The sequence below is a fragment of the Crocuta crocuta genome, unplaced genomic scaffold (genome assembly GCF_008692635.1).
Source record: "Crocuta crocuta isolate KB4526 unplaced genomic scaffold, BGI_CrCroc_1.0 scaffold130, whole genome shotgun sequence".
Taxonomy (NCBI): Eukaryota; Metazoa; Chordata; class Mammalia; order Carnivora; family Hyaenidae; genus Crocuta; species Crocuta crocuta.
The window spans coordinates 10,032,349-10,045,256 of NW_027527920.1; the positions used below are offsets into that span (position 1 = coordinate 10,032,349).

The 12,908-nt window shown below is 35.4% G+C and overlaps 1 non-coding gene across 1 annotated transcript; it reads left to right on the forward strand.

Moving 5' to 3' along the window:
- The first annotated feature begins 12,569 nt into the window (after window positions 1-12,569).
- LOC144219207 (small nucleolar RNA SNORD105) lies at window positions 12,570-12,650 on the forward strand. Its single transcript, XR_013331339.1, has one exon. It is a non-coding gene; the product is annotated as a small nucleolar RNA SNORD105 (small nucleolar RNA).
- The last annotated feature ends 258 nt before the right edge of the window (window positions 12,651-12,908 follow it).

Here is a 12,908-nt window from a genome sequence, read left to right on the forward strand (position 1 = left end):
AGAATTTGCCTTAATTTTGGAGTAACGTTTATACTGCTGTAGAAAATAGGGATAATCAGGGTTATAGGACAACCAAATCTGAACTCGTCCTTGTAATTCCATTTCCAGAGAGAGCATTTCATGGTTAACATTTTGGTGCATTTCCTAACAGACACTTAATTTTTTCAAATAATACTTGGCTCATCATTGATTGGGACTTCCGCATTCTATGTATGTTCCAAAATGATTTGTTTTATTTGAGTCACTCGGATCCGCTTGATTGAGAGTGGTTACTTGTTCATTATCACTGGCTGTACTCTGTCATCACTCTCTCTCTCATTGGACCCTCTTCCAAAATGATAGTTAAATGGTTTTAAAAATCAAAAGTTAAACAAGTATTATCTGCTTGTATCTAGCATACGTGTTTTTACAGTTCTTTCTTTGGTGGGTGCTGAAAAGGAGCAGTGTTTGGAGGAAGCAAACTATGATTATTCACGGTGGAGAGAAATCTCTTTTCCCCAAGGTTTTAGAACATTGATTTTCATTGGTTATTTTTAGACCCAAATCGTTATGTGACATTGTTTGTCATCGTGCCTTTGTAATTGGGATAGGATGGATACCTGCCTTTGATTATGCAGGTTTCTATGGTGTGAGTTTATACAAGCAAAATTGAGTGTCCTAGGTGTCTGTATGCATGCACAGACACGTATAATGTGCATCTATACATGGATATATCTTGGAAGTGAGTTAAAATGTATTATTTGAGAAAAGAAAGCATTAGGTAGGGCAAAGAATAGTCTTGTAATATTTTTTCCAAATTATATGGTAATATGATATAGCAGAATGGAACATCTATGGAAGTTGGAATTCTGGTGGTGTTAAAAAATGTGATAGATTGTCATTTGTCTAGAGTTGTCATTGAAATGGATTACATGGCCTGTTAAGGCCGTTTGTAGTTCTGAACTTAAATGAATTTTGTTTTTCCTACGGTTCTTTTATCACTTTGCTTTTTAAATTTCTAGTCATGCTGTTTGCATGTGACACTTAGCCATTCATTTGCTGGTCATGTATTCCACTCCCTATGCTGGCGTCCTGGTGGTACGTGGAGGAGAAAGCAAATGTGTCACTTAGTCTGTTTATTAATATAAACATCTTCTGGGGTGCCTGGGTGGCTCAGTTAGTTGAGCGTCTGATTTTGGCTTGGGTCATGATCTCATGGTTTGTGGGTTCCAGCCCTGTATGGGGCTCTGTGCTGATAGCTCAGAGCCTGGAGCCTGCTTCAGATTCTGTGTCTCCTCCCCTCTCTTTGCCCCTCCTTCGCTTGTGGTGTCTCTCAAATATAAACAAACATTAAAAAAAAAATAAACATCTGCAAATCCTATTTGATTAAAGGAATTACAAAGACTGTGTTGTTGATTGGGCTGGATTTGTTAGTAGAAGATGTAAATAATAAATAGCAGAATTCTAATGTCCCAAACATTTTTTGTTCCCAAAAGACATTTTTTTCCCAAAATACTCCTTAGTATTTAAATTAAAAATAATGACTCGACATATTGAACAGTTGCTTTGTTAAAATTCAGATTTTTAGTAAAATAATAGTAATGAAGACTTTGTGGTTTGGGGTGTGGAGAGAAGTTTGTGTTAGGATAAAAGCAAATTAATTTGTGAAACACTTTGAATTTTATAGTTGGACAACTATGTAACAATAAGTAAAAAAACTTACTATAACCTATTAATTTTTTTAATGTAAGTAAAACTTTGGCTTAAGAGACAAATGAAATGCATTGTTATGGGCACATACTGCAGATTATTATGAGTTGAAAACAACATATTGGCCACATCAATTAAAAATAAGTTTGCAAAGCCAGTAAAGTCACGATAGCTAGCAATTTTTTTTTGACTAAGGTTTAAGGGAACATAAAGTAGATAATATACTTTTTAGATGCCAGATCTGATTTTTATGGTTTTAGTTTTTTCTTCTGACACTGGGCCCTCTAACTTAATCAGAGTATTAAGTTACAGATGATATCCCTGAGCAAGGAAATATGACAGTTGCATAAGATGATCAATTGATGGATTTTATTTATTTTTAACTTTATTTTGAAATAATGTTACACTTACAGAAATGTTGCAAAGATAGTACATAGAGTTCCTATATAATACTCTTCATACATCATCTCCTGATGTTGGCATTTTATATAACCATAGTACAATGATCAAAGCCAGTTTTGGTATAATTCTGTTAACTAAACTACAGACTTTATTTGAATTTCAGCACTTTCCCCCCAATATCTTTTTTCTGTTGCAGGATCTAATTCATTACATTTAGTTATTGTATCTTGTCTCCAGTCTGTGACAGTTCCTCAGTTTTTCCTTGTCTTTCATGATCTTGACACTTTGGATGAGTACTGTCAGTTATTATTTTTTTTCTTTTACATCTGTTTATTTTATATTATTATGAGTCATTTTACCATTTTTTTTCTTTAGTAGTGTATAAGCATTTGTTTTTGCAAAGATCAGATCAATAAGGATAATGAGTTGTTTTTGTTCTACTTTTCCCTTCCTTATTATTATTATTTTTTTTTTTTTACAAATAGTTTATTGTCAAATTAGTTTCCACATAACACCCAGTGCTCATCCCCACAATGGATGAGTACTGTCAGTTAATTTGTAGAATTTTTCCCATTTCGGATTTGTCTGATGTTTTTCTCATGATTTGGTTGAAATTATGAATGTTTGCAAGAAAACCACAGAAATGTTGTGTCCTCAGTGCATCATTTTAGAGGGTACATGGTGTTGACAGGTCTTATTGCTAGTGATATTTTAACCTTGATTATTTTGTTAAGGTGGCCTCTGCTGTGTTTTCCATTGTAAAGTTACTATTCTTCCTTTTGGTACACATCTTGGGGGAGATACTTTGAGCCTATGCAGAAAAACTGTTTCTTCTCAAACTTTGTCTCACTGCTTTTACCATGCGTTGGATCTTGTCTGCAACAGTTTTGTGATGCCTTCCTAATGGTGATTTTGTATTTTCTTCATTTTAAAAATACATGTTATTGGAATTCTTCTGTTAGGAAGTATTATCTCTTCCTCATTTATTCGGTTATTTATTTTATATAAGTATAATCTCTTGGGTATTTGTTTTATTCTAGATGTTATAGCCCAATAGTATTTTTTTTTTTAATGTTTTTTTTTTATTTATTTCTAGGAGAGAGAGAGAGAGAGACAGCGTGAGCAGGGGAGGGTCAGAGAGAGAGGGAGTCTCAGACTGAAACAGCCTCCAGGCTCTGAGCTGGCAGTCAGCACAGAGCCAGACGCGGGGCTCGAACTCACGAACCGTGAGATCATGACCTAAGCGAAAGTTGGACGCTTAACCGACTAAGCCACCCAGGCGCCCCTATTTTTTTAATTACTCAGATCATCCCAGTTTTGGCCATTAGGAGCCTTTTAATGTTGACCTTCATCCTTTTTCAAGCACTTCCTCATATTTTGGCACCATAGGCTATTTCTTTGCTCATCTTGTGCTTTCCTTTTACCAGTCTTGTCTGAGAAACTCTGGTTCCTTTTATTGGAGAACAGAATTTAAATTAAGATCTGGATGCTAGGTTAGTCACTGGGGTGTTACTAATCCTAGGCCTTCAGAGGGCAGGGTTAGGAAATATAGGCATATATTCTAACTCTCTCACACATATAAGTGAGGGCATACACGCACACACATGCATTTATTTCTGTGTATCTTTCTCTCTATATTAAAAACCATGAGTTGATATTGATAGCTTCTAGACTACTCCAGCACCACAAGGTTCATTTTAACCTTTACTTGTTCCTTTTTGTTTTTTTAAGTTTATTTATTTATTTTGAGAGAGACTAAGACAGCGCAAGCAGGGGAGGGGCAGAGGGAGAGAAAGAATGCCTATCAGCCCCTGCACTTTCAGCATGGAGCCTGATGCTGGGCTCGAACCACAAACTGTGAAATCATGACCTGAACCAAAACCAGGAGTTGGCCTCTTAAGACCTCTTAATTGACTGAGCCACCGAGGCACCCAGCCTTTGCACCCAGCCTTTACTTGTTTCTTATTTGTAACTTTTTCCTGATAGTGAAAAACCTGGCTTTCAGTTATCTACAGATAATGAAGTAATAGATCATATTCAAATTACTTGTTCACTTTTATAATGCATATCAAGTAGTTACTGATTGCTAACCCAGTACCTTTATGAGAACATATTTGCTAACTAGAGTTCAGTGTTTGTGTACAATTTTTTTTTGTCTTTGGCCTCACAGTATCTAGTCAAAATATTATTTTTTCCAAAGTTGTTTAGGTTCTTTTCTTCCCCACTCACTTTAGTGTGGCTATGTTACTCATCTGTAATGCAGTTAGGTTCTTTTCTTTGTATTCCATTTTGGGTTACCCCTCAATCGTGGTTGATTCTGATTATTGATTTATTTTGGTATATGAAACATTATTGTTACTAAACATTTCTACATAAAATGATAGTATCAGAGAAATGTCACTCCTTATTCCTACTACCCTATTTCCACCTCCACCTCCTTTTGCCCATCTGTTTCCCTTGCCCAGCTTGAGTTTTATGTTTATTCTTCTATTATTTCTTTTACAGAAGTGAACAGATTGTGTTTTGTTATATTCCTTTCTTCTTTTTTTCCTCATACAATTTTAATTGAGATACATTTCACTAACACAGAACTTACCCTTTTAGAGTGTACAGTTCAGTGGTTTTTCATGTATTCAAAGATTGTGCAGCCGTACCACTATCTAATTGAAGAATATCTAATTCAAGAATATTTTTATGACTCCAAAAAGAAACTCTGTATCCATTAGCAGTTGTTTCCCATACCATCTTCCTTAGCCTCTGTTAACACTAATCTAGTTTCTGTTTGTATAAATTTCTCTATTCTGGACATTTCATGTAAATGGAGTCATATAATATTTGGACTTTTGTGCCTGGCTTCCTTTACTTAGCATAATTTTTTTTTCAGGGTTCATCCATGTAGCATGTATCAGTATTACATTCCTTTTTATGGCTGAATAATACCCCATTATATGATTATATCACATCTATGCATCCACTGATGGACATTGGTTTTCCATTTTTTGGCTATTGTAAATAATACTGCAAATGAACATACATGTACAACTTTCTGTGTGGACATATATTTTCTGTTCCTTTGGGTATATACCCTAGGTGTGGAATTAGTGGGTTGTATGATAACTCTATGTTTAACTTTTTGAGTAACTGCCTGTTTTCCTTTTCCTTCTTTCTTATGTGAAGAGTAACATGTTATAGATTCTCTTTTGCACTTTACTTTTTTTTACTTGCTGGAAATTGCTGGATATCCTGGAAATCACTCCAAATTAGTTCATTCTCTTTTTTTTTTTTTAAATGTCTGTTAATTTATTTTTGAGAAAGAGAGAGAGAGGGAACAGGGGAAGGGCAAAGAGAAAGGGAGACAGAATCCTAAGCAGGCTCTGATGTGGGGCTTTATCTAATTTATTCAACAATTATTCTGTGTACATTTGGGTTGTTTCCTGTGTTTTGCAGTTATAAACAGTATTGTAGTTAACTGACCTGTGCTTATGTAGTTTTGTATTGTTAGAGGTGTATCTTCATGGAAGATTTCTATAAGTGGGTTTGCTGGGTCAAAAGTTATGTGCATACAGTAATCCTCCCCCATATCTACAGTTTCTCTTTCCATGGTTTCACTTATTGATGGTCAGCAGTGGTCCAGAAGCAGATGATTCTTCTCCTGATGTGTGGCCAGAAAGAAGGTCAATAGTAGCCTAACACTACATCACAATGCCTGCCATTTACCTCACTTCATCTTACTATGTAGGCATTTTATCATTTCACATCATTATAAGATTGAGTATAGTACAATAAAATATTTTGGGAGAGACCACATTCACATAGCTTTTTCTTTTTTTTTTTTAAGTAAGCTCCACACTCAAAGTGGGGCTTGAACTCACGACCTTGAGATCAAGAGTCACAGGTTGTACCAACTGAGCCAGCCAGGGACCCCTCACATAACTTTTATAATGGTATGCAGTTGACCTTTGAACAACTTGGGTTTGAACTGCCTGGGTCCACACAGAATGTATTTTCTCTTATGATTTTCTTAGTAACATTTTCTTTTCTCTAGCTTACTTTATTTTAAGAATAGAGTATATAATACATGTAACGTCCAAAATATGTGTTAATGACTATTTATGCTATCGGTAAGGCTTCTAGTCAGCAGTAGGCTAATAGTAGTTAAGTTTTCGGAGAGTCAAAAGTTATATGTGGATTGTCAGCTGCATGGAGTGTTGGTGCCCCCAATCCCTACGTTATTTAAGAGTCAGCTGTAATGTTATAATTGTCCTATTTTATTATTGTTATTAATCTCTTACTTAATTTATAAATTAAACTTTATCATGGGTATGTGTGGGTAGAAAGAAACACTTTCAAGTATCCACTGGGGGTCCCCCCCCTTTGGATAAGAGGGGATGACTGTATGTAGTTTTGTTGGATATTATAGAAGTGTTGTACTCATTTGCATTCTTACCAGTAATGTATGAGAACACCTGTTTTCCTTATAACCTCATCAACAGAGAATGTGTTGTGCTATTTTTTTTTCCCCAGAGATGACTGATTTTTAAAAATGCTCTGTAGTAATTTCGGTGACCTGAACCTGTTGTGTAGGGGCACTTAATGCTTGTCTTGGTAGGTTCTTAAAGTTTGAAAATGAAATACACGGTCCACTAATATTGCACTGCTACATGTAGGTTATTATATGCAGGTGAAATCAATTGGAATGCAATTTCTAGTCTAGCCAGGATTGCTTATTGAAACTTTCTGCATTTAATGGCGTTGCTGTATTGATTCATAATACTTGTACTCTGAAATACTTCTGAAGTTTGACAAAGGATAACTGAGATAGTAAGAAGAATATTCTTTTTTCCAGAATATGTACAATTTAGTAGTTTTGGTTCACAGTATGCTTGTTATTTTGAACACTGTACACAGTACATATTGAAATCATGGTATAGTAGTTATTTGACCAGTAATGGCCATATCTGGAACTTGTTATATTTCCGTAAGAAAGAAGGTTAACCTTAAGGAGGATGCAATCAAGAGTTTACAGTTCTGGATGAGGAAAATACCAGATGTTAGTGCGACCAAGATACTAAGACAGCATGAAAAACATCCCCATCTTAAAAGGTAACAGTTTCTGCCCAGCTGGAAATTTAGGTTCTTTCCCAGAAAGAACACTCTTCCAAGTTCTTGGGACACATTAATGAAAAAGCAAAGATGATTATTTTAAAAAAAAATTTTATTAACTATACTTGACACACAATGTCACATTAGTTTCAAGTGTACAGTATAGTGATTTAACAAGTCTATACAAAAAACAAAAATTCTTGCATTGGAGGAGTTTACATTCTAGTAGAGAGTGCTGAGTGCTGATTACGAATGGAACCAGTAGAGAGTGGTCTGTGTTGTCTTATAGTAAAATTACCTTTGGTGCTGTAAAAACCTCAAATGACACTTGGTTTTGCTGGTTACAAGCAGAAGGCCATGAAAATATGGTAACATTATTCATCAATCTCTTTCTCTTTTATTTTAAAGGATTCTGACTGTTAGTGGTACCAGTAGTAGTAGGAGTAATAGGATGATAATAATAGAATAATAATAGTATAGTTGATGTTGTTTTTTTCCCCCTGAGCTGGGATTCTGGGAGAGAACTAAACCCTAATGTTCAAGGACATTTGGACATTGATTGTATGTAAAGAATTAAGTTCTTTCTCTCCACTACATCTAGAATGGCACTAGGTATCTACCATCCTTGGGAGAATTGAGACAATATTTATTCCAGTATTCACTTCAAGTTCTCTGGTTCGGATGATTAATTTCAGTTGAAAAAGGTCATGGTCATTGTAGTCAGATTTGTTTTTTTTTCTTTTTTTTCAAACTCTGCCACTTGCTCGCTCAGTGATGTTGGACAAGTTTTAATCTGTTAGTGTCAGTTTCCTGATCTATAAAAGTGAGAATAATAGTAGTTGCTACGTCATAGGGCTGATGTGAGGATTAAATCATGAAGTCTTTCCAATTACACTTATTCATTTCTATGCTTTAAAAACTCTCTGTGCTGAAATACTTCCACATTATGTCTTGTAGGGCAGACTCTTTCCCTGAGGTCCAGGTTAGATTTCATCTGCTTATTCCACCATTTCATTTGACTTTCTAAGAGGTATCTCAAATTTGTGCAATAAAGAAGGTGTGATTTCTGTCCTCTTCATTTCCTCTGAACCAACTCTTAGTTAATGATAGGACTAATCAACTAGTCACTTGGGCCAAAAACCTAGGTGTCATCTGTGATTTTTCTCTTTTCTTCAGATTCTGTAATAAGCCCATTAACAAAACCTCTTGATTCTTTTATTCAAATATATTTCTAATCTGATCACATGTCATCATCTCTCCCTTATCACTTTGATCTAAACCACCACCAACTCCTGCTTAAATAATTACAATAGTCTCTTAACTGGTTTCCCTGCTTTCTTACTTGATCTCTGACAGTCTATTTCCACTTATAGCTAGAATGACCTTTTTAACAGTCAGTCAGATAGGCCACTCCTTTATTTAATACTTTACAATGATGTCCTTTTACAATTAAAGTAACAACCAAATTCCTTGTGTTGGCTTACAAGGTACTGCATGATGTAGTTCATCCCTGCCTGTTTCTCTCTGTTCATTTCACCTGTGCTGCATGGAACTCCTTATATTCTTTGATCATGACAGGTACATTCCCAGGGCTTAATATTTATTTGTTCTTGCTCTGGGGTATTCTTTCCTCAGATCTTTGCTTCCTCCCTCACATCATTCAAGTGTTTGTTTGAAGAGTTCTCAGAGTTTTTACCTCTTTCGAGAAATCGTCAGCCATCACACTATAGAAAATAGTAATCATCTCCCCTCCACTCTCCTTGTCTCTTTTGCTTTATTATTTTTTTATATAGCACTTGTGCTTTCTGAAATTTAGCAGCTTGTCTACTTGTTTTTTTATTTGTCTTCCTCACTAGAATGTAAACTCCATGAGAACATAGGCCTGTATTACTCATTCCAGTGCCTCTACAAGTCCCTGGTATAGAAAGCCAGGAATGCAACTCTAGGAACTTGAGGGTGGAGTAAAATTGTTTCTAAATTAGATTAAGTAATTGTACCTTTTAAATGTTTTATGCTGAAGGGGAACTATTAAATTAGTTAAACACTGAATTTTTTTTGCTTTGTGTTATCGCATGTGAAATGTTAAGGTTTAAAATTTATAGGGGCACCTGGGTGGCTCAGTCAGTTGAACGTCCAACTCTGGCTAAGGTCATGATCTCACAGTTTGTGAGTTCAAGCATCACGTTAGGCTCTGTGCTGACAGCTCAGAGCCTGGAGCTAGCTTCGGACTCCCTGTCTCCCTGTCTCTCTGCCCTCCCCCTGCTCATGTTCTTTCTTTCTTTCAAAAATAAATAAACATTAAAAGTTTTAGAATTTATAACGTTATCAAGAGCATATAATTATGCATAGGATGTGCTAAGTAATAGTAAAAAAAAATAAGCTTGCATTTCAGCTCTTGGGCTTGTTGTAGTGTTTGTTCTATAATTATAATGGTAGTGATGTTAATGAAATAGTAATATTTCCTCTTGCCTTGGCAAGCTATTTGTCCTCACTCTAAATTCTTAATTTAAAGTCTGTTGATTTTTATTTTGGGGGGTATATATTGTTGTCCAAGCACTTTTTTTTTCTTTAGCTTAATATGGGTCATGGGCAGTGGTCAGTTTTAGGTTATACAATTCAAGTAAGCAGCTTTGCCAGCTTGATAGTATTAGAAATATAGGATAATATATTCTAGAACTAGAAGGATTATATTATCTATATGTTAATATTGAAAAAAACAAAAGTATCTTGACCTTTCGTATACAACTAAGTATTCACTTTTATGTAATGAATTTTCTCAAAATTTCTCATTCTTTTAAAAAGAAGAAATGATGGAACCCCTGGGTGGCTCAGTTGGTTAAGTGTTCAATTCTTGACCTTGGCTTAGGTCATGATCTCACAGTTTGTGAGTTCGAGCCCTGTGTCAACAGCAGAGCCTGCTTGGGGTTCTTTCTCCCTCTCTCTCTGCCCCTTCCCTGCTCTCTCTCTCTCTCAAAATAAATAAATAAACTTTTAAAAAAATGAAAAGAAGGAACGATAGAGAATGATGGAGATATTTGTGTAATTCACTGAAGGTGGTGTGGTAGAGTAGACAGATGCGTATATATAAAGAATAATGCTGGGTCACACTTACTGAGTATTTACAGTGTACCAGGCATTATTTTATGTACTTTTATCTACTATTTAAACCATGGTTAAATCTGGTTGAATACAATGTTTAACTTGTTTATTTTGCAGGTAAGGAAATTGAAGCACAGAGACGTTAAATAACTTGTTTAAGATCACATAGCTATTAAGTGCTTGGAGTGTGGATTAGAATTCTGTAATGAAGGGGGCTGTTGGCTGAAACTGTTGGGGGCAGAGTTTGGAAATGGCCAACCTCAGTATGTTGGTTTTGGCTGATCTAAAATCCTATCCAACTAATGTTTGGGCAAGACCATTCTATATAGGTGTTTATAAAATCGTAATGACAGTGAGACAAAATTTTAGGTGCCATATTTTGCTTAAGTTCTTAAAGAATGTTTCTAGTTTTGTTCTCTCAAAGGGGGGGAATAGATGTGATAAGAGAACAGCAATTGGTATAAGGATTGGACATTGCTATAGAAAGGTGAAATTTTTATATAAAAATATGAAACTTTCCTTGGTAGACCTTGAAACCTAATGATATTAGGGAGCAAGTTTAGTCTGCAAACTGTCTAGAGCACAATCAAGCAGTGGGATAATAATGATAATAATGACTCACATTCGTGTGTATATATATGTGCACACACATATATATTTGTATAGGGTAATGATTTCTAGTTTGCAAAGTACTTTGGTAACCATATACTCAGCTTCCAGAGGAGAGAGGTAGCTTTGAAGAATGAGCCCTTGAATAACCACCAGTTGCTAGACCCTCTTTTAAAAAAATTATTTTTAAAATGTTTATTCAGAGAGAGAGAACAGGGGAGGGGAGAGAGAGACACATAGTACTCGAAGCAGGCTCCAGGCTCTGCGCTGTCAGCACAGAGCCCAATGCGGGGCTTGAACCCACAAACCTCGAGATCATGACCTGAGCTGAAGTTGGATGCTTAACGGACTGAGGCACTCAGGTGCCCCTAGACCCTCTTTTAATAGGTTCTAATCATAAAGGAATTTGTTATTTCTTTGCAAAACTGCAAGAGCCTGAGTGGTTGACTTCTGAATTATGTGGTATTATTGATCTTCAGTAAGTGATTGTAAATTGCTTAATCTGGAAGCAGGAGATAACTTGGCATGATGAATGGGCAAAGGTGGACTGTTGTAATCAGCATGTTCTTAATGTTATACTGAAAGACTAGCCATTTTTAAGAAATATAATTTAGATTAAAACTATACTTCTAGTAGCAACACTGTTGTAATGTTTTTTAAACTAATATTTTAATTAAAACCTTCTACCAGTTAGGCTGTACTAATATTGATGCTTTTTTTGATTATATTGGAGATTGGGATACAAGAGGATTGCTTTACTTTTTTGAAGTAAAAAAAAAGTTTGGTGGCTTCTGAAAAGGCTGATGTGAATGTAAAGCCTAGTGAAATGCTGATAAAAGCTTAGTAGGTCCCCTGTTTCTCTTGTTCATTTTGGAAATAGTTTGAATTGCTTTGGTTAATTTAAATTGGTCTGAGATTTTAGGAGGGTCTTCTCAAAACTCTTAAAGGTACACTGCATAAATAAGTACAGTCAGATGGAAATTCAGAATCCCTTCACTTTGAAGTAGATGATTGACAAAATGTGACTTTGTTTTGCAAAAATGTAAGGAATTGCTGTATATTTAGTATTCTTAAATTCTTTTATCTTTCATTTCTCAGTGTTACTTTCTTTTTCCCTGGTGCTCTCTTGTAACTGGCTCCTTATCACCACCCCCGCCCTCTTGGTCTGCCATCTGTTGGCTTGGCTCTTTATTCCAGAGTAGGAAGGCAGGAAAGGGTTTTCATATACAAGATAAAACTAATTCTTTTGTAGCTCAGTGCACTGGAGCACTTATGCAATAAGTCAGCTAATGATGAATTCCAGAAGTACAGTAGGCCCATAGGACTAGAAAGATAGTGATGACTCTGCAGTATTGTCTGCAAGTGTTTTCTGTTATTGTTGCTTTATTTAAGAAATTAAAATTAAAAAATTATTCTGAAACACTATTTTTTTTAATAGAAAGCCATAAGTTGGTGAGATAGTAATAGGCTTGCAAATAACAATAATTACATGAGAGCTTAACATGTTGGGTGTCAGTGAAATTCATGTCAAATTGTTTCGTATAGTACTTTATAATTTGATCATGGTAAATTTACATTCATTTATGCCTGACTGTGCATTAATCTGTTGGGGGAATTCATGTAGAGATTATTTGTAGTCTTAGGGAGGTAATTCAATTCCCAGATAGCATTTAAAAAAAAAAAATCTTTCCTCTGAGTTGCCATGATTCTGGCTTCAAAGTAAATGCTCTGAAGAGATGGGGAAAAAAAGAGAAAAAAAAAAGGAAAAAATCTTTTTAGGGGCATCTGTGTGGCTCTGTCAGTTAAGTGTTGGACTCCTGATTTTGGCCTCAGGTCATGATCTCATGGTTGTGAGAACGAGTCCCTTGTCTGGATCTGTGCTGAGTGTGAAACCTGCTTCAGATTCTCTTTCTCCTTCTCTCTCTTTCTCTCCCTGATCTCTCTCTCAAATAAATATTTAAAAAAAAATCTTTTTATTATAAAATATTTTAAATATATATTAATAT